Source organism: Mesoplodon densirostris, chromosome X (assembly GCF_025265405.1).
Source record: "Mesoplodon densirostris isolate mMesDen1 chromosome X, mMesDen1 primary haplotype, whole genome shotgun sequence".
NCBI classification, from domain to species: domain Eukaryota; kingdom Metazoa; phylum Chordata; class Mammalia; order Artiodactyla; family Ziphiidae; genus Mesoplodon; species Mesoplodon densirostris.
In genome coordinates, this window is record NC_082681.1 from 48,115,914 (window position 1) to 48,143,879 (window position 27,966).

A 27,966-nucleotide genomic window follows, 5' to 3' on the forward strand; every position below is an offset into this window, starting at 1 on the left:
AAACATTATACCAAGTGAAGGAAGCCAAATATGCAAAAGACCACATAGTATATGATTCTATCTATACGCAATGTCCAGAAAAAGGCAATTAGTATAGCTGTACCCAAGGAATTTCCCGCTTTACACCCAGACTTCCAAAAGGCTCTTTGTTGTGGCTTTTTGCCACAGCCCCTCCCTCCCACTTTCCTGTCCTGCAATGTTCAAGTTGCAGTTCAGATTTCTGTCACCAGGTGGCACTAAAGAATCGCCATTTGCAAATTTCTTACAAACAAGTTTATTCAAACAGCAACGAAAAATACAGTACCTTCCCTTAATATTCAGCCTATGAATATATGTACAGAATGATTCTAATTCTGTCTGAAAACACTGGTAGGTGTAAAAGAAGATTGTGAAAGCATATACTCCAGAGCCTGCACACGATGGAACACCAAGTGGCAGCAGCAAAACTTGGCAGTTGGTGGGCAGGAAGGAGGTGACTGAGAGAGGATGGGGCTTTGGATCGTGGTGTGGGCAGCCTGTACAGTAGTGTTCTGTGTCCTGACAGGGGATGACAGAGTGTGTGAGACAAGGACTAGGCAGCCTGTACAGCCTGTAGGGTTATGGGGGTTAACACGTGTTCTCTGTAGAGTCCACATAGTACATCAGCAGACATTAATGAGGGAAGAGATAAATCAGTGCACACGACACAGATTTGCAGTCAACAGCAGATGGAACTGCTTCAACATAAATAGAAATTCTCCAAATAGAATTGCTATCATAGTAAGCAGTTTCATATTTTACTCTTTCCAAATATACACTTTTTCATTTAAAAAGAACAAAAATGGAGATGGATATGATGCCACCTGACATCTGTCATCTTCCTCACCCAGAAGGGTTGCTGAGTGAGTACCCGCGGGGCCACAATAGCAAGGAATGTGATCCGACCATTTCTCTAGCCCTGGAAGCCCATCTTCTAAAAGGGAGGCTGCTCTGTGTCCTCTAGGGCGGGTGAGGGCAGGAGCCTTATCCCATCCTGCCACTTACTGGACAGGTGACCTAGGCTCTGTCAGCCTGAGCTTGGGCATCTGTGACAGGGGACTCACGATACCTGTGTCACAGAGCTGTCCTGAGGGGTGAATGAGGAAACCTGCCCGAAGTATATGGCATATTGTGGAACTTCAAAGGCTCTTTAAAAGTCAAGACTCAGTAGCAGGGGCTGGCTGAGCCTTAGGGCTAAGGCAGGCATTGTGGAAAGGTGTTTCTCATTGTTTCTCCTAATGAGAACATAGATATCTTTATGAAGGAAGCAAATCTCTCTCTGGTACGCCTTGAGTTCAAAGTTTTAAAGACAGAAGGATCTCTAGCTTCTTGGGAGACTCAGAAGCTCCTAAGAGCTGCCCAACATCGTGCCTCTGAGCAGACCCTAACCCAGTTCCCCATGCTGGGAAGACAGGCTTGCCTTTGATTCACCTGGTGAGCTCAGTGAGAGATGGCACCAGGGCAGCAAGCTGTGGTGTTTGCCTAACTGCTGCTCCTGGACTGCTCCGCCTGTTAATACGTTTATGGGAAAATTCTGAACCTGACCCACAGCCACAAGGACAGGGGTCCTCAGATCATGTCACCCCAGGATTTCAGCCACCTGCTGCCTCCCTGAGAGGCAAAAATCCAAGAAGTACTAGCGTTTTTGGACACAATTGTCCATTCTTTAATTATTAATAACTAAATATTTATATTATAATCCATCCTGTTTATTGAAAGTGTTTCATTAACTCTATTGTGAAATAAGAAGGTAAGAAGATAAGGAAGGAAATGAACATGTAGGAAAATTCAAGGGTTAAATCTGAGATGAGATTGCTCCTTCATATTAAATTTTAAACTTGCTCAAGTTTCATGGCGTTGAAGATTCAACAACAACAACAACAACAACAACAAAAACCCCTCTTAGGACCCCTAATCCTTATGCAGACACAGGTGTCTCTCTCTCCTTCTCTTTCTCTCCCTCTTCCCCTTCAAAGTATAAGTTCCACAAAGAGAAATGATTAAGCTTAGCGAGGAAGACATGTCAAAAGGCAAGACAGGGCAAAAACTAGGCCTTTTGTATCACACAGTTAGTCAAATTGTGAATTAAAAAGAAAACTTCTTGAGGGAAATTAAAAGTGCTACTCCAGTGAACACACAAAGGACAAGAAAGCAAACCAACCCTATTGCGGATGTGAGGAGAGTTTTAGTACTCTGGAGAGAAGATGAAACCAGCCACAACATTCCCTTAAACCAAAGCCTAATCCAGAGTGAGGCTTTAATTCTCTGCAATTCTATGAAGGCTGAGAGAGGTGAGGAAGCTGCAGAAGAAAAATTTCAAGCTAGAATAGGTTGGTTCATGAGGTTTAGGGAAAGGAACCATCTCCATAACATCAAAGTGTGAGGTAAAGCAGCAAGTGCTGATGTAAAAGCTGCAGCAAGTTATCCAGAAGAGCTAGCTAAGATAATTAATAAAGGTGCCTACACTAAACAACAGATTTTCCATGTAGACAAAACAGCCTTATATTGGAAGAGGATGGCATCTAGGACTTCCATAGCTGGAGAGGAGAAGTCAATGCCTGGCTTCAAAGCTTCAAAGGACAGGCTGGCTCTCTTGTAATGGGCTAATTCAGCTGGTGACGTTAAATAGAAGTCAACGCTCATTTACCATTCTTAGAATCCTAGGGCCCTTAAGAATTATGCTAAATCTACTCTGTGCTCTATAAATGGAGCAACAAAGACTGAATGACAGCACATGTGCTTACAACATGGTTTACTGAATATTTTATGTCCACTGTTGGGGACCTACTGCTCAGAAAAATAAAGAATTATTTCAAAATATTACTGCTCATAGACAGCTCACATGCTCACCCAAGAGCTCTGATGTAGAGGTACAGTGAAACTAATGTTTTCATGCCTGCTAAAATTACATCCATTCTGCAACCCATAGATCAAGGAGTAGTTTTAACCCTCATGTATTGTTATTTAAGAAATACATTTCATAAGGCTATAGCTGCCATAGACAGTGATTCCTTTGATGGATCTGGGCAAAGTAAATTGAGAATCTTCTGGAAAGTACTTACCATTCTAGAGGTCATTAAGAACATTATTGGTTCATTGAAAGATGTCAAAATATGCACATTAACAGGAGTTTGAAAGAAGTTGATGGATGACTTTGAGGGATGCAGGATTTTAGTGGAAGAAGTAACTGCAGATGTGGTGGAAAGAGCCAGAGAATTAGAATTAGAAGAGGAGCCTGAATATGTGATTGAATTGCTGCAGTCTCATGATGAAACTTTAACCGACGAGGAGCTGTTTCTTATGGATGAGAGAAGAAAGTGGTTTCTTGAGATGGAATCTACCCCAGGTGAAGATGCTGTGAAGATTGTTGAAATGACAACAAAGGATTTAGAATATTACATAAACTTAGTTGATAAAAAAAGTGGCAGGCTTTGAGAGGACAGACCCAATTTTTTTAAAAAACATGTTTATTGGAGTATAATTGCTTTACAATGCTGTGTTAGTTTCTTCTTTGTAACAGTGAATCAGCTATACATATACATATATCCCCATATCTCCTCCCTCTTGCGTCTCCTTCCCACCCTCCCTATCCCATCCCTCTTGGTGGACACAAAGCACCGAGCTGATCTCCCTGTGCTATGTGGCTGCTTCCCACTAGCTATCTATCTTACATTTGAGAGTGTATATATGTCCATACCACTCTCTTACATCGGCCCAGCTTACCCTTCCCCCTCCCTGTGTCCTCAAGTCCATTCTCCACGTCTGCATCTTTATTCCTGTGCTGCCCCTAGGTTCTTCATGACCTTTTTTTTTTTTTTAGACTCCATACGTATGTGTTAGCATATGGTATTTGTTTTTCTCTTTCTGACTTACTTCACTCTGTAGGACAGACTCTAGGTCCATCCACCTCACTACAAATAACTCAATTTCGTTTCTTTTTATGGCTGAGTAAATATTCCATTGTATATATGTGCCACATCTTCTTTATCCATTCATCTGTCGATGGACACTTAGGTTGCTTCCATGTCCTGGCTATTGTAAATAGAGCTGCAATGAACACTGTGGTCCATGACTCTTTTTGAATTATGGTTTTCTCAGGGTATATGCCCAGTAGTGGGATTGCTGGGTCGTATGGTAGTTCTATTTTTAGTTTCTTTAGGAATGTCCATACTGTTCTCCACAGTGACTGTATCAATTTACATTCCCACCAACAGTGCAAGAGGGTTCCCTTTCCTCCACACCCTCTCCAGCATTTAGTGTTTGTAGATTGTTTGATGATGGCCATTCTGATTGGTGTGAGGTGATACTTCATTGTAGTTTGGATTTGCATTTCTCTGATGACTAGTGATGTTGAGCATCCTTTCGTGTGTTTGTTGGCAATGTGTCTATCTTCTTTGGAGAAATGTCTGTCTAGCAGACCCCAATTTTGAAAGAAGCTCTACTGTGGGTAAAATGCTATCAAACAACAGTGCATAGAAATCGTTTCTGCAAAGGAGAGTCCATCGATGCAGCACACTTCACTGTTGTCTCATTTCAAGAAACTGCCACAGCCACCCCAACCTGCAACAACCACCACCCTCAACAGTCATCAGCCATCAAAACTGACACAAGACCCTCCAACAGCAAAAAGATTACGGCTCACTGAAATTTCAGATGATTGGTAGCAACTTTCAGCAATAAAGTATTCCTTAATTAGGTATGTACATTGTTTTTTACACTTAATGTTATTGTACACTTAATAGTCTACAGTATAGTGTAACCATAACTTTTATAAGAAATGGAAAACCAAAGCACTTGTTTGACTCACTTTATTGCAATATTTGCTATATTGTCGTGGTCTGCAACCAAGCTCACCATATTTCCAAAGTATACCCGTATCTATAATTGAGGCAAGGCTGAGTGAATCAGTAGGAAGAGTAAAGGCCGGGTTCAGAAGACAAGGGTTCCAGTCTGGAATCAGCCAATGAGTAGGAGCATGACATGGGGCAGTGTGGGACATGAAGGTCCCAAACCTCAGGTTCCCTATATAGATTTAGAAATATACCATTAATCTACACACGTATTATTTTTGTAGTGAAATTCCCAGCCAGGTATATACTACTATGCTATAAAATTTTACATCAGTTATTTTTCTGATTTCAAATTGCTATCTTTATAAACTAATGAAGTGCAAGAATGTATATTAGAGAAATTTTTTTCTATATTTTTTTCATCTTGTTACATAGCAAGGTGTACATCCTTGATAGTTTATATTCCCCAGATATATTTCTCTGTGTACAGTACTATATAAACAGGTTTACATGACATATATATTCTTCCAAATTTTGCTCACAGTATGTATACACTTTTCCTCGTTATGTATGTTTATGTATATGTGCATATGTAAATATATGTACACACATACATTTATAATTGTTTTTGTACTTGTTTAATCTTTATATGTTTGTGATGTATAGATCTTATTTAAAATTTTTCAATAGACTTTGAAAGACACTCTTACTAATCAGATTTATTTATGTATGAGAATATTAAACATTTGCCTATAAAATATTTTTCCTATAATTTGCATTCCTTTCTATGTGGCATTTTTGTTTGGGATTGACAAGGTTTTCTTTTTCTAACTAACTTCCCTTCAATTTCTCAAGTAAGTTTGTAACAGTTAAAAGGTTTTTTGGGTCACATATGCAGTTTTGAATTTCCCTGGTGTCAATGCCACGCAGATAGGGTACTCAAACACCCTCTCACCCATGTCTTGGTCTTGGAAGTTCATGATGGAGATAAAATCCACTCCCTTAAGCCTGGAGTGCCACAGGGATTGAACTGTTTGGGGGCAGGTGTGCTGAGCATGTGGGGCCCAGGTAGAAGCAGAGGAAAGTTAACCTCCATGGAGGGGAGAAAATGATGGGATCCCATTGGATCCTCTCCATGGGAGGGAGAAGCAGAAGAAATGTTTTTGCCACTAGTTTTAATGTACGTGGGCTATCCTTAATGCTTCATTTGCCACAAAATGATGACTTACAGAATTATTTTAGGCCAGAAGCACTTTACATGGTATCTCCTATAAGCAAACACATGTTCAAGTATTTTCCCCATTCTTCATCAATGTAGATTTTGGTCTAAATCCCTTTTCCATTGTGCCCTGAATCCCTCAAGGCTTTGAATCTAGAATTCCTAGTGGACTAGAATTCCCAGTGGACTAGTATTTGATGCTACCTTATGTATTTCTCATTTTCTTTTCTGTCATAGCTGCATTATTTTAAAGTAAAACAATCCATGAAAATTAAAGCAATTTCTGTACTGTCTAAAGAAAAAAAACTAAAAGTTGCAAAAAAAATGTGTATAGAGGTCATGTATACCCATCACTCACCTTCTCCTAATGATAACACCTTGTATTACTTTAGTACAGTATCGAAACTAAGAAATGGACATTCGTACAATCCACTGAGTTTACCACAATTTTGCCATTTTACATGCACTCATTTGTGTGTTAGAACACTTGTGTACAGTACTTATATATATAATTCCATGCACTTTTACCAGCTGTGTAGGTGTTCTAAACATCACCACAAACAAGATAAAAAACTGTTTCATCACCACATGTTTCCCTCATGTTAGCCTTTATAGTCACACCCACGTTCTTCCTGATCCCACATCTCTAAATTCTGGCAAACAGTATTATAATTTCTTAAATGTCATAGAAATGGAATCCTATAGTACATTACCTTTAGCAATGGATTTCTTTCACTCAGCGTAACTCTCCTGAGATCCATCCAAGTTGTAAAGTGTGTCTATCGTCTGTTCCTTTTTATTGCTGAATAGGATTCCATGGTGTGAATGTACCACAGTTTGTTTAGCCATTCCCCCATTGAAAGACATCGGGGCAATTTCCCCTTTTTAACTATTGTGAGTAAAACTGTGATGAACTTCATGTAAAGGTTTTTGTGTAAACATAAATTTTCATTTCTCTGGGTAAATTGCCCAGAGTGCAACTGCTGTACCGTATGGTAATTGCATGTTTGGAAAAACCTGCCAAATTGTTTTCCAGACAGCCTGTACCATTTTGCATTCCCTTTGGCAATGTATGAGTGACTCAGTTTATCCAGTGTTGCCTGCATTTGGTTTTGTCACTGTTTTTTTCAGCCATTCGGATAGGTGGGTTTAACATTTCATTGTGCTTTTAATTTGCATTTGCATGATGGCTAAAGATGTTGAATAGCTTTTCCTAAGCCTATTTGCCCTCTGTTCATGTCTTTCGTCCATTTTATAATTGGATTAAGAGGCAAGAGGTTACCTCTAGAGAGCTGCCCTGGCTCTGGCTAGCAGGCAGAGTAAGAGAATGTGAGGCCCCTCGAGACTCACTTTTCTTGACAGGGAGGGCAGAAGTGGGGATGAAGCTATTAAATGTTCCTCAAATTAGGACTGAACTTGGATATGGAACAGGATTAAGAGGTGGGGGCATCTCTGGGTCCATCTGTGGAGATCTGGATAGGGTAGAAAATGAAGGGGGATATGGGGTGGAGGAAAAACAGTGGAAGGAGGGAGATACGGGGGGATGCCTTCTAAATGATGCTAGATACATCACTCTCAGCCTGCTCAATGGAGTGCACAAAACTATTCTCCTAGACATGTGGTTTTCAACTCTGGATATCCATTAGGATCCCCTCTAATTCTCAGATTCAACCAACAGAATCAGAGCCTCTAGGGATAAGCCCAGTCATCAGTATCTTCAAGGTTCACCTCAGTTGATTCTAATGAGCTGTCAGAATTGAAAACCTTATCTGATGGTGTATTAGTTTGCTATGGCTGCCATAACAAGATACCACAGGCTGAGTAGCTTAAACAACACAAATTTATTTCTCACATTTTAAAGGTTGGAAGTTCAAGATCCAGGTGTCCACAGGTTTGGTTTCTTCTGAGACTCTCTCCTTGGCTTGCAAATGGCCTCCTTCTTAGTCCTTCTTCACATGGTTGTCCCTCTGTGCATACACACCCTGGTATCTCTTTATGTGTCCTAAACTCCTCTTATAAGGAAACCAATCATATAGGATTAGTGTCTATCCTAAGGGCCTCATTTTAATTTAATCACTTCTTTAAAGACCCTATCTTCAAACACAGCCACATTCTGAGGTACTGGTGGTTAAAGCTTCAACATATGAATTTGAGTAGGACACAGTTCAGTCCACAACAGATGGTATGAGAAATACCTTGGTCTGAGAAATTCGTCTCCCTTTTAGCTACCTTCCTGGAACTACTATACAACACTTCTGCCATCACCTCATTAGGTAGGAGTTGGTCATATGACCATTCTTGCCTGCAAAGCAGGCTATAAATATGTTCTTTTACTGGAAACATTACTGTACCAAATAAATGTGGGATTCTTTTATTAAGAAAGAAGGAGAATTGGTATAGAACATATGCTACACTTTCATACCCAAGGCAGCTAGAAGCACTACCTCAATTATCATGTCCTTTCTACCCAGTTTTCCAACCACAGTTTTCATGGGTTCAAACAAAACTTCTGCTTCAGAGACACCTGAGCTCACTCTCCCATCCGCCCAAATCCCATGTCCCAGACTATGCCTCAGTCCTCACAACTTAGCGTGCTTAATCTACGTCATTCACTCACTCATTCATTCATTCAACAAATATTTATTGGTTACCAATGATATGTGAAGCACTGTAATAGGCACTGAAGATAAATCAGAGAACCTGACAGACAGGGTCATGGTTCTCATGGAGCTCACATTCTACAGGGGTTCATTCACTCAAGATTTAAAAGCCATTAAGAAAATAATATGGGAAAATGTGACAGAGAATGACTAGGGTGGGGAAGGCAAGGAAGGATTTTCTGAAGGTGTAACTTAGATTTAATATTCAAATAACAAGAAGTACACAGTCAGCAGTGGGAAGATATCGGAGCTGAGCCCTCAAGGCAGAGGGGAGAGCAAGATGAAAGGCCCGAAGATATGGGCAAGCTTGGCAGTTTTAGGGAACAGCTTGTATGCCAGTGTGTATTGGGAGGACAATGTTAGAAAATGAGGTGAGAATGGTAGGAGGGGCCCAATAACAGAAGGTCCTGTGAGCCATGGTAAGGACTCTGGCTTTTGATCTTATTATGATGGGTGCTTTCTGAAAGGAAGGGAATTTATTATTATAATCTACTTTATTAAAGCTCATTCTAAATGTTCCTTGGAGGACAGACTGAACTAGAGCAACTGTAAGATCAAGAGACAAGATTAGGAGTCTACGACATGCATGAGAGTGAGAGGTTATAGTCTCGTAGACCACAGTCGTAGCAATGGAAGGGGTGAGATGGGGTTTGAAATGACATGTATCTTGGAAGTACTGAACTTGTTGATGAAGTCCACGTTTGTGGTAAGGGATAGAGAGGAAGTAAGTGTGTCTCTTGGAATGTGGATTTTGGCAGCTGGGTTAGGGCGGTTTTCTTCGCTGGGGAAATGAACGAGGGACCAGCTTCGGTGCAATGCCAGGAAACTGACAGTTCTGTTTTGACCATGTCGTTTGTGGAGCCTATGAAAAATCTGGGTGGGGAGCATGTGGTTGGATGTATAAATCAGGAGATCATGAGAATATTTTTGGTTGTGGCAAAAAAAAAAAAGAAAAACCCAAAACAAAACAAAAAAACAAGCATGCAAGCAAACAAATGAAAAACCCAACTGTACAGTTCAATCTGAAAATACAGCTTGATTCCACATATGAGCATGACGCAGGTCTAGATTCTGGGAGGGATACAGCAACATATAAAAAAACCAACTTCACTGAGATATAATTTACGTTCAACATAATGCATCCATATTTTTTTTTTCTTTTGGCTGTGCTGTGCGGCTTGCAGGATCTTAGTTCCCAAACCAGGGATCGAACCTGGGCCCCTTGCAGTGAGAGTGCCGAGTCCTAACCACTGGACTTAGCTATAAGGCTAAGGCTCTGGCCTGCCAGGGGCTACTAACTGTCAGAGAAGGAAGATATATGTCTGGAATATAACTATCATTCACCCACCTATTCATTCATTCATGCACCTAGCGCATGTCAAGCTCTGTGCTAAGAAGGGAAGATAGGACCATGAAAAAATTCAGACAATGTCTCTGTCTTCCTGAAGATTAGGAGGCGAAATAGAGAACTGCAAGTGACTCTCATTGCTAAATAGTAAGGGAGGTATTTGGTGAGATAATTGGGCCCCCAAAAGGTCTAAGCTCAGTGCACAGATGCAACTCTTCCCCTTCTGCATGTCTCATAGACAATGCTGTGGCATGACCTAGAATATAGAGCTGTTAGAATAGAGTGAGCCTGAACATGCTGTGCATAAATGGCTGAGGAAACAGCTTTCCAAACCTTCCACCCAGCAAACAGCCCTGATTATGTGCAGAAGTAGATCTCAATTTCATGTAATTCTCACAGTTGGAGTTGTATGACTAATTATTTTGTCTCTGTGGCTAATTAATAAGCTGAGGTTAAGAAGGGTCAAGTATCTTGGAAGAAAACAGCAGATCTACTGATAATAGGAAAGTGTTAGATTTTAAGCTGTGAGCTCTTAACTAGTGTGGATGACTCGTTCCCGTCCTTTAGGTCCAGGCTGAGGTAGTAGCAATGCAAGTTTCCCAGTCAAAGGCCTGGGATTCATTGGCCATTAGAGGATTTTAGGAACTGGAGAAGCTACAGGAAAATGAAAGCCTAACATGCCATCCTCCTGCCTGCTCCGCATCATTGCTCCTGCCTCTGCTCTCTTGTTTTCTATGGTAACGTCATCTTAACATTAGGTTTTGTTATTGACTGAAGTGTGTTCTTCCAAAATTCATATCCTGAAGCCCTAATCACCAGTGCCTCAGAATGTGTCTGGATTTGGAGATAGGGCCTTTAAAAGGTGATTAAGTTAATTTAAGGCTGTTAGGGGATACCTTAATCCCATCTGACTGGTGTGCTTACAAGAAGAGGAGTTCAGGACACACAGAGAGACAGCAGAAGTGTGTATACACAGAGGGACAACCATGTGAAAAAGAAGCAAGAAGATGGCCCTCTTCAAGCCAAGGAGAGAGGCCTTAGAAGAAATCACCCGACTCACACCTTGATCTTGTACTTCCAGCCTCCAGAACTGTGAGAAACAAATTTCTGTTGTTAAGCCACTTATCTGTGGTATTTTTGTGTGGCAGTCTGAACAGTCTAATACAGGCATTATGAACGTGTTTCAGTAGGTTATGAAGCAGGTAGAGTAGACTGTCAGGAAGGATGAAAATAAAGTGATGGTAAAAAATACCAATGATCAGTAAAACTGAAAGGAATGTGGTTAATTTGTATTACTATCAGGCAAAATAGACATCAAGCAATTGCAACAAAGAAGGCTGCTATCAAACCATAAAAGAAAATGTATTAAGATTACAAATTCTGAACTTACATTCACCTAATAACATATCTTCAAAACAGATATAGCAGTAACAAAGTTACAAGTAACAGAAAGTAAAATCCACTTTTGTGTATACCATAAGGAAATATACTTGCTTATATAACTGAGAGCCCAGAGGTAGAGGAGACTTTAGGTTAGTTGATCCAGTGGCTCAAAGATATAAAGACTCAGGCCCAATCTTGAACCAATGACTGTGGCTAGGGACATAGGATTATTGCATGAGATCTAGAGTAACTCTGGTCTCACCCTTGGAACTAGCAGTCAAATTCCCCCCAAACATGTGACTGTATGAGGGAGGAAATGCAGTAATGAAAGTTTGAGACCAGTTAGGACGATGGGGAATGTATATTGCCTAGGTAATCAAAAATGTCACCTTCAGGCCCCATTTGAAAGCACAATTATCAATATGAGCATAATACCCACAGTACTCAAGCTCAAACGGTTTTCAACTACTATGTCTTTCCAGGTAACAAATACTTCTACTCAGGAAATACCTACATTGAATTAGTGAATGGGTAGTTACAAAGCACTAGAGCTCTCATCCCTGCAGTAAGTTTAGGAAGAACCACAAAGGCATCCATGGTAGCATACTTAAATCTCATTTTCTTTCTCAAATTTTTGGCAAAGCTTTTTCTTTACTATCGTACTTTGATATTATTGTGTCAGGATAGTTTGGCTAGAAGGGAATGGATTCTGTATAGTTACACTTTTATCAAGTATTACCATTCTGTAAACATACAACACAGAGTTCATAAAGATATGAAAGATGAGAAGCAAGAAAATTGTCAACATTTATGATCAGCAACAATTTTCTTTAAAGAGCACCATTAAATTTCAATATGGAATATCTTTAAACGCTTCAAGCTGGGCTTCCCTGGTGGCGCAGTGGTTGAGATTCCGCCTGCCGGTGCAGGGGCACGGGATCGTGCCCCGGTCCAGGAAGATCCCACATGTTGCAGAGCGGCTGGGTCCATCAGTCATGGCCGCTGAGCCTGCGCGTCCGAAGCCTGTGCTCCGCAACGGGAGAGGCCACAACAGTGAGAGGCCCACGTACCGCAAAAAAAAAAAAAAAAAAAAAAAAAAAAAAAAAAAAAGCTTCAAGCTTTTAGAAGATATTCACTCTTATAAAAATGTAATAACATTAAAGAACATCTTCTGTTAGTGTACATATTTGTAAATATGTAGAAAGGAATATTCCTCTGGGAACACTAGCCCAAGAACCACCACAGCCCTGCCTCCTGGCATACCAGGAACCAGCCCATACACCAACAGCCTGGCACCAGCTCTGGGACACATTGGACCCCTCAACCAGCTGCTCCTGGATCTGGCCCCACTCACCAGTGGGATGAAGCCAGCCTTGGGACACCCCAGACCCCATACCCAGCTATGTCAGGAACTGGCCCCACACACCAACAAACTGACACTAGCTTCAGGACTCCGAGGCCCAGCAGTCAGAGACCCAGGACCCTGGCTGTGCCCACCAGCGAGACAACACTACCTCCAGGACTCTCTGGGCCACAGCCCCACCCACCAGCAGGCCAACCCCAGTTCCAAGACACCTTGGTCCCCACAGCCAACTGCCCTGGGATCCAGCCCCACTCAACAGTGGGCCAACACTAGCTTTTGGACACCCCAAACCCGGCAGCCAGCCATGTGGAACTGGCCCTGCCCACCAGCAGGCTGACACTACATACAGGACCTCTAGCCCCACCACCACCCACTGCAGAGCCTAGAACCACCCACCAGTGGGCCAGCGCTAATCCCGGGACTTCTTGAGGCACTGCAGCCAGTAGCCTCATGAACCAGTCTCACTCGCCAGTGGTCACCAGCCTCTGCACAAGGCAGGGCCTGGCAACCCACTGGAACAGGGGCCAGCCACACCTACCACAGCATGCACAGTAGTGTGCTGTTCACAACAGAAGGAGACACGCAGCCCTAACAGGGGGCACCCTTAGAGCATGTAGCTCTGGTGACCAGAGGGGAGAGCTCGGCTGGGACACACAGGACGTCTCCTACAAAAAGCCACTTCTCTACGGTTGGGAAATATAGCCAACCTACCAGATACAGAGAAACAAAATAGAAAATTGGACAAAATGAGTCAACAGAGGAATCTATTCCAAACAAAGGAACACGATAAAACCCCAGAAGAAGAACCAAGTGAAGTGCAGATAGGAGATCTACCTGATAAAGAGTTCAGGGTAATGATCATAAAGATGTTCAAAGAACTCAGGAGAAGATTGGATGAACAGAGTGAGAAGTTTTTAACAAAGATTTCGAAAATATGAAGAAGAACCACACAGAGAAGAATACAATAACTGAAATGAAAAATACACTACACGGAATCAACAGTAAATGAAATGATGCAGAGGAATGGACGAGCAAGCTGGAAGACGGAGTAGAAGAAATAACTGAAGCAGAATACAAGAAAGAAAGAAGAGAAAAAGAAATAGGGCAGTTTAAGAGACCTCTGGGACAACAGCAAGTGTACTAACATTTGCATTATAGGGGTCTGAGAAGGAGAAGAGAAAGAGAAAGAGAAAGGGGCAGAGAACATATGGGAAGACATGATAGCTGAAAACATCCCTAACCTGGGAAAGGAAAGAGATATCCAGGTTTAGTAAGCACAGAGAGTCCCAAACAGGGTCAAGCCAAAGGAGACCGCACCAAGACACACTGTAGTTAGAATGGCAAAAATTAAAGATAAAGAGAGAATATTAAAAGCAGCAAGGGAAAAGCAACAAATAACATACAGGCGAACTCCCATAAGGCTATCAGAGCAACTGGAATGAATCCAACTGGATCACGGTGTATGATCCTTTTTAATGTAGTGTTGGATTCGGTTTGCTAATATGTGGTTGAGGATTTTTGCATCTATATTCTTCACAGATATTGGCCTGTAACTATCTTTTTTGATAGTGTCTTTGTCTGCTTTTGGTAGCAAGGTGATGGTGGCTTCATAGAATGAATTTGGGACTGTTCCCTCCTCTTCAACCTTTTGGGAGAGTTTGAGAAGTATAGGTATAAGTTCTATGTATGTTTGGTACAATTCACTGGTGAAGCTGTCTGGTACTGGACTTTTGTTTGCAGGGAGTTTTTGTTTTGTTTTAATTACAGATTCTATTTCACTTCTAGTGATTGGTCTGTTCAAATTATCTGTTTCTTCTTGACTCAAATTTGGCAGGCTGTATATTTCTAGAAACTTGTCCATTTCTTCTTGGTTGTCTAATTTTCTGGCCTATAACTGTTCATAGTATTCTCTTAAGTGTTTTGGTTTTTGTGGGTTTATTTTTTTTTTGTATTTTTCTGGTATTAGTTGTTGCTTCTGTTTCATTTCTTATTTTGTTTATTTGGGCCCTTTCTCTTTTTTTCTTGGTGAGCCTGGCTAGAAGTTTGTCGATTTTGTTTGTCTTTTCAAAAATCTAGCCCTTGGTTTTATTGATCTTTTCTATTTTTACCTCTATTTTAATTATTTCCCTCTGATCTTTCCCAAAGAACTGACTTTGGGAATTTTTTCATTCTTCTTTTTCGAATTCTTTTTCTCCTTTTGTTTATTTGAGATTTTTCTTGTTCCTTGAGGAAGGCCTGAATCACTTTGTACTTCCCTCTGAGAATTGCTTTTGCTGCATCACATAGATTTTGGAAGGTTGTGTTTTCATTGTCATTTGTCTTGAAGTATTTCCTGATTTCTTCTTTGATTTCATCATTGACCCACTGGTTTTTTGGTAGCATGTTGTTCAGTCTCCATGTATTCGTTCTTTTCCCATTTTTCTTTCTGTGGTTGATTTCTAGTTTCATAACATTGTGGTAATAAATGATGCTTGAAGTCATTTCTATCCTCTTAAATGTGTTGAGGTTTGTTTTCTGTCCTAGTATGTGGCCTCTCCTACAGAACGTGCCTTGCACGCTTGAAAAGAATGTGTATTCTGTTTATTGGGGGATGTAGTGTCGTGTAGGTAAAAATTAAGTCCAAGTGGTCTATTGTGTCATTTAGGGCCTCTGTTGCCGTACTGATTTTCTGTCTGGAAGATGTGTCCATTGATGTCAGTGAGGTGTTAAAGTCTCCTAGTATTAGAGTATTCCTGTTAATTTCTCCCTTTATGTCTGTAAGTATTTGTTTTACATATTTAGGTGCTCCTCTATTGGGTGTATATATGCTAACAAGTGTAATATCCTCTTCTTTATTGATCCCTTTATCGTTACATAATGTCCTTCTTTGTCTTTATGGACTTTAAGTCTATTTTGTCTGATATGTGTATTGCTCACCTCGCTTTCTTGTTGTTTCGATTTGCATGAAATAGCTTTCCATCTCCTCATTTTCAATCTGTCTGTGTTTTGTGCTCTGAAGTGAGTCTCTTATAGGCAGCATATTGTAGGTTCTTTTTTTTTTTATCCATTCAGCCACTCTGTCTTTTGATGGGAGCATTTAGTCCACTGATATTTAAAGTAATTATTGATAAGTATGAACTTACTGCCATTTTAAACCTTGTTTTCCAGTTGACTTTGTAGTTCTCTATATCTTTCACTTTTGCCATTTTAATTATGCTACGTCTTGTTGTCACTCTATTTGGGTTCTTCTTGTGTGGGACCCTCTGTGCTTCCTGTACCTGGATATCGGTTTTCTTCTTTAGGTTTGGGAAGTTTTCAGCCATAATTTCTTCAAATACATTTTCTATCCCCTTTTCTCTCTCCTCTTCTCCTGGTACCCCTATTATGCATATGACTGTGCCCATTATGCATATAATTATGCATATTATGCATGCTTTATATTATCCTATAGATCTCATATGTTTTCTTCACTTTAAAAAAATTTGTCTTTCTGTCTGCTGTTCTCATTTGGTGATTTCCATTATTCTATCTTCCAGATCACTTATTTATTCTTCTGCTTTGGTTAGTCTGCTATTTATTGCTTTTAGTTTGTTTTTTATCTCAGCAATTGAATTGTCCACTTTGATTGATTTCTCTTTACAGTCTCTATTTCCTTGTTGCAGTGATCTGCATTTCTATCAATAATCTTCCTTAATTTCTTTAGCCTTTTCCTTACCTCCTTTCTGAATCTGGGGTCTAGTAGACTGGTGAGGTCTCCTTCATTATTTGTTCCTTCAGGGGATTTCTCTTGTTCTTTTTTTTGGGAATAGTGTCTCTGTTTTTCATTCTACTTAACTTTCTTCGTCTCTGAATTTAGGACAGGAATGAATCTACTGTGTTCTTGAAGGGGTGTTTTTAGGTTGGAGGATCCCTCTGTAGACGGTATGAGTCCAATATTTTTGGTGCAAGGGCTGGTTTTGGTGTGGGTGCTTGCCACGTATTTCCTTAAAGTGTGCTGGCCCTTGTTCCCTTGATAGGGTGTGTGCTTGAAGTTGTGTTGACCAGAGCCTGCACTGGTTCTTGGCTGGGGCCTCCTCTTTGCATTATGGCTGTCACAGCCCTGTTGGGGCTGGGGTCTGATTCCCAGCTGTTGGAGCAGAAGCCCTGAGGGTCAGGTTCAGTCAGGTTCCACTGCCCCTGAGCCCATGCCCTGATGCAAAGGAGGTGACCACTGAAGCTAATGAGGTCCGTGTGGTCACTGCAAACCTATGTGCCTCCAGTGCAGGCATCCATGGCTCTGCCCAGAAGCAGCCCATGGTTGCATCTCTTTCTCTGTTGTGTTCACCCCAGACCTAGTGCTGGGATGTGGTGTGCAGTAGGCTGGTGCTGGGGGCCGGGGACCTGTGGTAGCAGGAATTGAGGTGGTTGTGCCGCTGCCTGGAACCTGGGCTGCCTCTGTGTCAGACCTCTCCCAGGACCTGTCAGCTCCAGATCTGGCTCCAAGCTATGGTGTAGAGTGAGCGGGGCCAGTGTGCTCCCACCGTGAAATGAACAACTGCATACCCTTGCCCTGTGCCCATCCAACCAAGATGCAGTGCCCAGCTGCTCTGCCTTTCCATGGCGCCATCTGGCGCACGTGCTGGCAAAGTCCACCATGGCCAGACCTGCCCCCACTGTGTGCACACTGATAATGGGCACTGTGGCAGGACCTGCCCCCACTATGTGCAGGCTGACAATGGGCTCCTTGGTTTGGCCCATACCATACCCCAGGCCCTGTGGTCTGTCTCCACACATCTAGATCAAGTCCTCTCCCTGGACCAGTCTACCTAAGATTCAGTGCTCAGCTGCTGTGTGCATCTGTGGCCCCACCACCTTGTGTGTGCTTTGGATTGGGAAGTGCAGCAAGGCAGCAGCGCCAGTGCCTGTCTCTCTCTGCCCTGATTGTTAGCAAGCCAGCATGCATGCACTCCTTGTGAGCAGAATTTAGGCTTTTCCAGCCCCTCCATCTATCCCAGCAGCTTTTCCAGCAGGCAAGGGGGCTCCCCGGGACAAGGGTCTGCCTATGTGGACCTTTTCTCCTTTACAGATCTCTCCCAGCGGTGCCAGGACCGTCCTCATGTCTTTAAAATTTTTTTCTGTCCTTCCTGGATATGTAGAGATATTCCTTGCAGCTTTGGTTGTGTAGGAGATCTTCTGCCAGTTTCCAGTTGGTTTTCTGTGAGAACTGCCTCACATGTAAGGGCATTTTTAATGTGTTTGTGGGGAGAGGTGAGCTCCACATACTTCTACTGCACCATCTTGATACTCCTCCCTATTTGGGAGACTTTGAATTGCATCAACGTGTCCCATATAAAAACAGATACACTAGACTAAAGTAGAATTTCAGAATCCAGTGATAGTTACCAATTGCAAGTGCCTCTCAGTTTTTAGAGAGCCCATGATATGGCAGGTTTTTCCAGATTTTGTGGGGGGAAAAAGGTAGAGCATCATGTACATTTTAGATGATCTTTGGACCCAAACAGGCTACATGAATTAGATAATTAAAACATCATCTGGTGATGTGATGAAAATGCAGAGTTCATTGATATGACTTAGTCCTCAAAGCCTGCTTCTATCCTAAAGAAAGCTGGCAAATCTCACTCATTTACATCATATGGGAACATATCAACCAGCAGTACATGGCACTGTGATATCGTAACAAGAAAACAATGTGGCTGTTTATGTAAAAACACATATCACAATACTTTCAAAGACTATAGTTAGAATTATTTGGGGATTGTGGCAAAAAAAATAGTTACAATGAGTGGATAACAAGAGCCAAGCTAGGACCACTTCAATTCTCCCTGTCTAATAATTTTTAAAGCCTTGAAACACACTTATTTAATTTTTAAATGGTCTTCACCCGGAAGGGATTTTCAGACTGTACCAGAGAATCATACCATCACAAATGACATAGTTTATGAGCAAAAACCGTGAAAGGAATCCCTGCCTTCTCGACCCTTTCCATCCTTTGGCCTCAAAAGAAGTTTTCACTGTGGATGTAATTTTTTGTTTCCTCGCTGTGGTAGTCCCCAAGAATGAGCTCATCACTTAGAGCTGTTAAAATTTACACTGTGCTGGGGGAAGGAAGCACACTGAGTACTCTGACAGGGAGCATTATCTACAATTGTTTCTCTTCTTTCCCATTGCTTGACACTGACAGTAAAGTCACTTCTAGTTAACTAACAAGGTTCTTAAAGGAACAAAGAAAAACATGTTTCGATTACCATTTCTATAAAGGTACAGCAATATCTGATAAGTTCTCTTGGATAATGTTACCAGATTAAGTCAATTTTCCTTTCTGAAAGTAAATTCACTTAGGACCTCTACTTGAGTTGTACATATTTGTGTTTGAACCAAAAGCATTTGAGTATTTGTGTTTAATTTAGCAGCATCACAAATGTCTGCTATTCTCCTTTCCCATTTCTCTGTGTTAAACAAAGCCACTAGCACTGACCTCCAAAACGTCCACCCCAAAACAGAAATATAAAAGAAGTAAAAGTTGTTCCCAGTAAACCTTGCCAAACAACATTCAAGAAGAATAGCTTATCAGCCTGCCTCACCTAAACAGACACAGCGCCTGATATACGTGCAGTGCCTAAACGGCCTAGCTCACATAAGCTGTGTTCATACAGGTGTTTATCCATAGCCTTAGCGTCCCTTCCCCAATGTATGTAAGAAAGAGCTGACAGGCACCCACTGGTGTAACTAAATATATTTTTTAATCCTAAAATAGCTCCTGGTAATCATCGCAGGGCAAGAATAAATGATACGACCATTAGTTCTGACAGGAGAATATGTAACCTTTCGCAAGAAAATTATAATTAGAACTCCAGGGTTTGCCTTTTGGTGAAAGAAGTTGACCTCAATCACCATTAGTGGATTTCTCCATTACAGAAGCTTCAGTTGGGACAGACATCAGGTCTTGATGGCGAATTCCATCCAGTGATTGTATACAGATGCTTCCTAATTCCATCTTGAGGTTTCATGATACGCTCTATTGTAAACACGTGGCTCCATTTTCATACCCTGCATTTACATTTGTCCCATAAATAATTTTCCAAAATTATCTAAGTAACACCAATGTGCCCAAACAGAGTCACTCCAAAAAATCACTACTTCCTTCAATAGGCTTACAACTACAAACAGTCTGTTATCCTTACTAGTATATTCAAATTTAACCATGATGCAAAATTTGGTCTGTTATATTTTCTTCAGGTTATTTATGTAGCCATGCCACGATGCAGGGTGCCAGCAAAATAATCCCACTGCTTGTAGAGCATTAAGTTTGCCTAAACCAGCAAACACGCAAGTTCACTTCAAACCTCTTTTGGATATACAAACAGATCTTCAGTTTTCCACACAAATCAGCAAAAGAGGTGTTTGTAAAACTGCGATTAAAAAAACCCTGAAAATTCTATTGTATATTCTCCTTTCCCTTTCTCTGTCCTTTCTAGGAAGATGCAAACAAAATATAAGTGCAGTAATATCTAATTCAGATTATGCTTACTTTTAACTTTTGGAATTCTGTAAAGAGCCATAAAATCTGCAATATTTCTCTTTAGAGAAAAAGAGCCATAAAGTCTGCAATATTTATCTTTAGGGTGTTTAAAAATAAAAGAAGGAAACGTTTTCAACTAACGTCTAGCATTTTATACCACCTTTTATATACACATATACTTCACTTATTAAGGATACATTTATATTTATACCTTAAAATGAATCCAAGGGCCTTAACTGGCTTCAGCTACGATTAGTTCTAATTACTGGTAGTACTGGAAATTATTTAAATGGCACTTTAAAGAGGTCCTCTATGATCTCATCTTTTCAGTAACTGTGGATGCCTTTCCGCTTAGTCTGAATAAGGAAGAATGAATTATTCTTAATTTTCTTTGGAGGCTCTTGTGGGTGATCCAAACACAAAGTCTGGAGCCAGGGTGCCTAGGAGTAAACCCTGGTTTGGCACCTATAGGTTCAGTTACCTCTTAGGCAAGTGACTTAACACATCTGTGCTTCCACTTTCTCATCTGTGAAAACTCGAATAATAATCATAGTACCTAGTTGATAGAATTGCCACTATTAAAGGAGTTGACGTTTTAACGTGCCTGACACATAGTAATCATTATATACATTTTTTTCAAATTAACAGCTCAAATTCACTTATTGAGTTTGCTTTAATTTCTCTTAGACTTGCATGAAATTATGCCAACAAATCTTACCTGTACCCACTGCTTAGGTTTTTGAAGTAGTCCCTAAAATATGGCAATGGTTATGGATTTAGGGAGGACCTAGTCCATTGCTATGTGTTAATTTATGTGTTAAATTTCACGTGTTATTAGGGAAAAAATTAGCACACGAACGAAGCACATTAGCACATTAAAAAGGGGTTGGGGCAGGTGAAGCCAGCTTGTGTTCTGAGGAAGAACGTCCGGAGGCACCACCATCAACGGGAAGCCCAGGAATGTGGGCAATCTCAGATCTCCAGCTCTCGTGAAGAGAACGGCCTCCTGAAACACGCAGCCGGGAGAACCCTACTGTCACTATGCTACACTCAGGAGGCTGACCCAGCTTTTGAGCACCGTGGGCTCCTATGGCTATGTTCACGCGGATGCGGCCATCAAGTGGCAGGCCCAGACAGTTATGTGGCAGGCCCAGACCTACTGGCCATGTCAGCACCATGAGCCCTTAAACCCTGAGCTCGTGTAGTCTCTCTGGACCTATTGCCACTATGATCATGTGGTAGATCCAGCTTTTCAAGTCGCTAGAGTATGGCAGACTCCTAAACCCTGCCCATCATGTGGATTCATCCTGTCATGTGGCCCTCACTAGCTAGTGGCATGTGGAAGCCTCAGCCCTCCAAGTCACAAAGGTGACCTGCTTCTGAGAGTTATATGGATGCTATGGTCCGTCACATATCCCCCTTGGTCACACATCAGGCTCAGCCATCTCTAATCTCGTGAAGATTGCTGCCTACCAGAATCTTCAGATCCCTGAGTCAACAGGGATGTGGCCCCTACCATCACATGGCAGGCAAAGCACCTGCTGTCATGTGAACACCGCACCTACCCTTCGGGTGTTGGTCGTGTATATTCTACGGTCATGGGACATGCTGTGGTCTCCTGAGGCTCAGTTCTCTCGGTCACATTTCACGATTGAGGGCACCTGAATCCTGAGGTCACATGCATCCTTCTACTCTGTGGCCTCTGTCAGCCAAGCCCCTGGAAGTCAGGTAGGGCCCCACAGTGGCGCGTTACATTCTCCATAGTGTTCTCCATAGTGGCTGTATAATTTTACATTCTAAGATTCTTAGAACTATTCTTAGTTCTATTCTTAGCCACTATGGAGATCTATGGGGCCCTGGAGGAAGGAAGGGAGGGGAAGGTAGCCCTGCAGCATGGGTTTGAAATGATGGCCCCTGTGGCACTGGAGAACGGAATCTGGGTAGTCTGGGTGGGAGCTCTCCACGGGAAGGAGAGGAAGGTTGGGAGGGAAGGAATATTAAAGTGAAGGTATTGAGTGAGATTAGGAGACAGTGCCTTTCACACAGTAAGATGACAGATGCTCAGTGCTCAACAGGGAAGTGGACCAAAAACCCTTAAAACCAGAAGCAGAGGTGTGCAAATGGGGCTGCTGGATGGGCCAGAACACACTGATCTCTGTTTTTGGTATTAGCGTTTTAGCTCAAAGGAAGCATTGCAACCTTGAACTATCAACCACCTCTTCTCTATTTTTGGTTTTGGACAGGGCCATCAGAGAATGTTTCCCAAAGTTGTTATGCCTGGTAAGTGCCTACGAAAATCATTGTCTCTTACTAATGTCGGTGACCTCTGCACCTGCCCTCAAGCCCTTTGGTTCTTGCCTAGAGTACATGTTGGCATCAGACCCTTAACCATTTTGGGGCACATGGACTCCTGAAAAAGACATGGATATACTTTCTGGAAAAATACCCATAAATACACACACACACACACACACACAAATTGCATATAACATTAGAGACTTCCAAGACCTCATAATGAAGACATCTACTGTAAGCTTTCCCATGGAATTTCCAGCGCCCTTTCACACCTGACCTCTGACCCTCACCCTACTTGACCAAACTTTTTTCCCAGTCATCCAGGGCCACTCCCCTGGTCTCCAATCCTGATTTCCTCTTCACTTCTCCAGGATGGCCAGGAGTTACCCTCACCAATTATCATTGATGTTGACACTCCCTCCATAATAAAGCCCTGCAAGGTGATGAAGAGGATCAAACAACATTTGGTGAGTTGCAGGAGAGCCACAGATCCCTTATCAGCCACACAATCTCAAATGCCTTTTGATTCCAGGAATGCTATATAGGCTCTGTGACACTGAAGAGTCTAGTCCTGCAATTCCTGCAGCAGTAAGTACCCTTGGGAATCTGAGCAAGGGGAGGAGGGCTAGGAGAGTTGAGGAGACCTAAGCACAGGTCTGCTCATCGGAGTTCTCAATTCTCATTTGAGGTCCAGACCACAGAGATCAACTGTCCTCATTACTCTCCCTCAGGTATTACTTGATCCATGAGTGTGGAGACCGACCGCATATCCATTGTGCTTATCTCGAGGAGGCCTGCTTCTCCCTGACCATTCCATTCCTCGCCGAGGACCCAGCCCCGTGAGTTTCACAGGCCAGACTCTGCTCCTGGGTCGTGTGGCTCCCCAGCAGACACAGGCCAGCTACTGCATACACCCACCACCCACTCTTCCTTTTTGTCTCATGAAGCAGCTTGTGCAAGTACTTCAAGGACAGCAGGAATATAAAGAACCTCAAGGACCCCCGTGAGTGTGCGATGGGAAGACTGGGTGGGAAAGGGCAGTGAAAGGGTCAATCATAGGGCCCAGGGCGTGGCAGCCCCTGACCCTTTGTTCGCTTCCCCTCTCTTCACAGACCTACGGGTCCAGCTACTGAAGCACACAAAACGTGTCATTGTGCACACCCTCTGTGTGTTGCCCAAGACTCAGCATGACTTCAGCTCCTTCGGGTGGACATGTGGTTCCAGACAGTGAGTGCCTGCGTCCTCCCTCAGGCGGGCCCAAGAAGCCGCAGGTGGGTAGGAGGTGGATGTGGTGACTGGGTGCCTGGGCTCTTCCCTTTCAGGAGATGATGCTCTGTTTCTCCGTCAGCGGGGTGTTCAAGGAAGGTGGGTGTGTGTAGACCCCCACCCTAGATGCCCCACTGCTGCCTTCCCCTGGCCAGGCTCATGCACAGAACCACCCAGCTTCCTGGACCCCTTCCCTTCCCTTCCATTTACTTCCCTTCCTTTCCTTCCCCTCCCCTCCCCTCCCTTCCCCTTCCTCCTGTGTTCTCTAGCCCTCAGTCTTCCCACAGACACCCCAGGTCTGAGGTGTGTCCACGCCTGTCTGCCCTGCACACCCTGGGTGTTGGGGACACAGGCTGTGGAGTTTGGTGGCTCTCATTCCAGATCCTTGCTCTTAGAACTTGGGCCATTGCTTAACCTCTCAGTTTCTTCATTTGCGCAATGGGGTAGTAGTATCCACCTCTTGGGCGGCTGTGAAAAATGCATCCCGTGAACTTGTGTAGTGGTTGTCAGGGACCCTGTCACTGGGCGCAGACTGCTCCTATAGTTGCCCTCCCCACTCCCGACACCCTGGAACCGTGAACAGCTGCCCTCTCAGCATGAGTGTCCAGTCACACCCTGACTGGGCAACACCATGTGAGCGTGTAGAGCACGTGCGGCTCTAAAGGGTACTGTTGTTTGTTTGCTGTTGAAGTGGAAGGAAGTTCTCAGGGCTGTGTGCGTGCCTTCACCCGGACCTTCATCACTACCCCTGCCAGCTACTGCAGGTGAGAGCCCTTTTGTGGGCGGGGATGCACATCCCCGCCTGGGCTCAGGGGCATGGGAATGTGGTGGTGCAGACCTTAGGTTTACTCAGTATTGTGGAAAGCCAGCAGGGAGATCCCAGGAGCAGTCTAGCCTAGTGGTTAAGAAGAGCATGGGCTCTGGAATCAGCCTATCGGTTCTCTCCTTGACACAACACTCACTCACTGTGTGATCTTGGTCAAGTCACATGACCTCTGTGTGACTCAGTGTCTTCTTCCGAGAATGGGGATCAGAGCATCCAGCCCTTGGGCTGTGGTAAAGGGTAAATGTGAAATTGCCCGTGGGTTGGGGATAAACCTATTAATCGAGTGAAGGTGATAGACAGTCTCTCCAAAGGTGGGCTCTGTGGGGAGGGGCAGAGGTACTAGTTATGGAACCTGGGAGACAGACACAGCAGGGGTATGGAAGGAATGTAGTTGCTGAGTGGCAGTGGGAGCAGAATCGTTGTTTGGAGTGTGCGGTGGTCCATCTGTCCAGTTGTCTGAGTGCCCGTTTATCCTCCAGTCTATGCATTGTGAAAGACGAACTGTTTGTGAGGGACGCCAGCCCCAGTGACACTCAGAGTGCGTTCTCCATCCCAAAGCCTACATCCTCCTCCCTCTCCCAGGAGCAGCAGGAGATGGTGCAGGCTTTCTCCACCCTGTCTGGGATGAAACTCGAGTGGTCTCAGAAGTGAGTGCTGGGTGTGTATGGGAATGAGTTTGGGTTGGAACGGTAGGGGAGTGAATCATGGAAACTCGAAAGCAATTTGGAAAAATAGCTTTTTGGATATTTTGCTTCCAAAAATAAAAGTGAGCCCATGAAAAAGGTATCATACTAGTATATGTGTAAAGGGTTTTCAAGATAGTATAATGCTCAGTGATATTATCTTGTATATGGAAAATCCAGGACAATCCACACGCACACCAACCAACCAACAAAAAAACAAAACACCCTACTACAACTGATAACCAAGTTCACCAAAGTTACAGGATACAAGACCGATATACAAAACTTATTTGTATTTCCATGTACTTGCAATGAACAACCGAAAATGAAATTAAGAAAGCAAGCCCAGCTACCATGGCATCAAAATAGTACAACGCTTTGAAACAAATGTAACAAAAGAAGTGCAAATCTCATATTCCAGAGTCTGTAAAACGCTGTTGAAAAAAATAAACCAGACCTAAGTAAATGGAAAGACACCCCATTTTCATGGGTTGGAAGGCAATATTATTATGATAGCAGTACTACCCAGAGCAAACTAGGTTCAGCGCAGTCCCTATCAGAATCCTTCTTTGCAACAGTTGACAAGGTTATCCTAAACTTCATTTGGAAGTGCACCAAAACAATCTCGAAAGAGAAGAACAAAGTTAGAAGACTCACACGTCCCAATTTCAAAACTTGCTACAAAGCCACAGTAATAAAGACTACGTGGTACTGGCCTGTGGACAGTGTATGAATCAGTGGACTAGAACTGAGAGTCCACAGATAAACCCTCACATTTATGGTCAACTGATGATCAACCAGACAGAGTGCTGAAAAAATCTGATGGGAAAATAATATTGATTTCAAAAAATGGTGCTGGGACAAGTGGGTATCTGTGTGCAAACCAAAGAATTTTGACCCCTGACTCCCACACCATGTACGAACCTAGCCTGAAAATGGATCAAAGATCTAAAAGTAAGAGCTAAGACTATAAAAATCTGGGAAGGAAACACAGGTGTAAGTCTTCACGAATTAGGCAATCATTTCTTACATATGACACCAAAAGCACAAGCAACCAAAGAAAAAAACTAGATAAATTGTTGACTTCATCAAAATTAAAACCTCTTGAGCATCAAAGCACAGTATCGAAAAGGTGAAAAGCCCACCAACAGAATGGGAGGAAATATTTGCCTATCACATATCTGGCAAGAATATGTGAAGAACCCTTGCAACTCAACAATAAAAAGGCAAACACCCCAATGTTTTTAAACTGGGGAAAGGCTCTGAATGGACATTTCTCCAAAGAAGACATATAAATGGCCAGGAAGGAAATGAGAAACTTCTCAACATCGTTAGTCATCAAGGAAATGCAAATTGAAACCACAGTGAGTTACCAGGTCACACCCACTAAGGTGGCTTTAATTAGTGAAACGAATGATAACAAGCGTTGGTGAGGATGTGGAGACATTGGAATTCTCATGTGTTATGATGGGAATATAAAAGGGAGCAGTGGTTTGGGAAAACATTTTGGCACTTCTCCAAAATGTTAAACACGGAGTTACCATAAGACCCAGTAATCCCACTCCTAAGTATCCTACCAGGAGAAATGAAAACATGTGTACACTCTAAAACTTGTTCAGGAACGTTCATAGCAGCATTATTGATAATAGACGTAAAGTGGAAACAACCCAAATGTCCTGTAGCTGATGAATGGATGAATAAATCTTGGTACATCCATATAGTAGAATATTATTCAGTCATAAAAAAGAATACTGTTCTGATACACGTCATGACATGGATGAACCTTGAAAACATGATGCTAAGTGAAAGAAGCCAGTCACAAAAAGTCAAATATTGTATGAAATGTCCAGAATCGGCAAATCCACAGGGACCAAAAGCAGATTAGTGGTTGCCAGGGTCTGGGGGACGGGGAGGAATAGGGAGTGATCACGAATGGTTAAGGAGCTTCTTTTTGAGGTGGTAAAATGACTCTGGAATTAGTTGTGGTGGTTGCACAATCATGTGAATGTACGAAAAAGCACTGATTTGTATACTTTAAAGTGGTGTGTGCATTATATCTCAATAAAAGATGGTGGGAGACTTGTACTTTAGAATTTTTCATTTGTTATTTTCTTGAACATCTTTCTTAATCAGTATATATTGAATTCCCTTGTTCTTTAGCCCAGCTCTACTTTTCTGTTTTGAATTCTAGTGGGCATGAATGCTAGTGATAGATGGTTTGCTTTTCACTGGGCCTTTCTTCGTCATTACACATAGTGTTCATACTGGTACATGTGTCCCAGCAAGAAAGTGGCATACATTTAGCGGTGGCATTGCATGGTCAGCGTGACTGTACTGTGGTACTAATGGAGATCACCTGTTGTTCTCCCACTGCAGGTGCCTTCAGGACAACGAATGGAACTGCACCAGAGCTGGTCAGGTCTGCAGTATGCTCAAGGTGAGGTCTGGGAATCAAGTGGGGTAAAGATGAACATTTCTGGGCCTTCAGGGGGGCCAAGAAGGTGGAGGTCAGTGTCCTGGGAATGGAACTTGGGGAGCGGGCTCTTCTGACATTCCGACCCCTTCTCTCCAGACCGAGGACAAGATCCCAGAGGAGGCCTTCAAAGAAATCCCCTAA

General features: G+C 42.6%; 1 pseudogene; it reads left to right on the forward strand.

The window, feature by feature from the left end:
- The first annotated feature begins 2,014 nt into the window (after positions 1 to 2,014).
- On the forward strand, positions 2,015 to 27,966 carry LOC132481558 (tigger transposable element-derived protein 1-like; annotated as a pseudogene).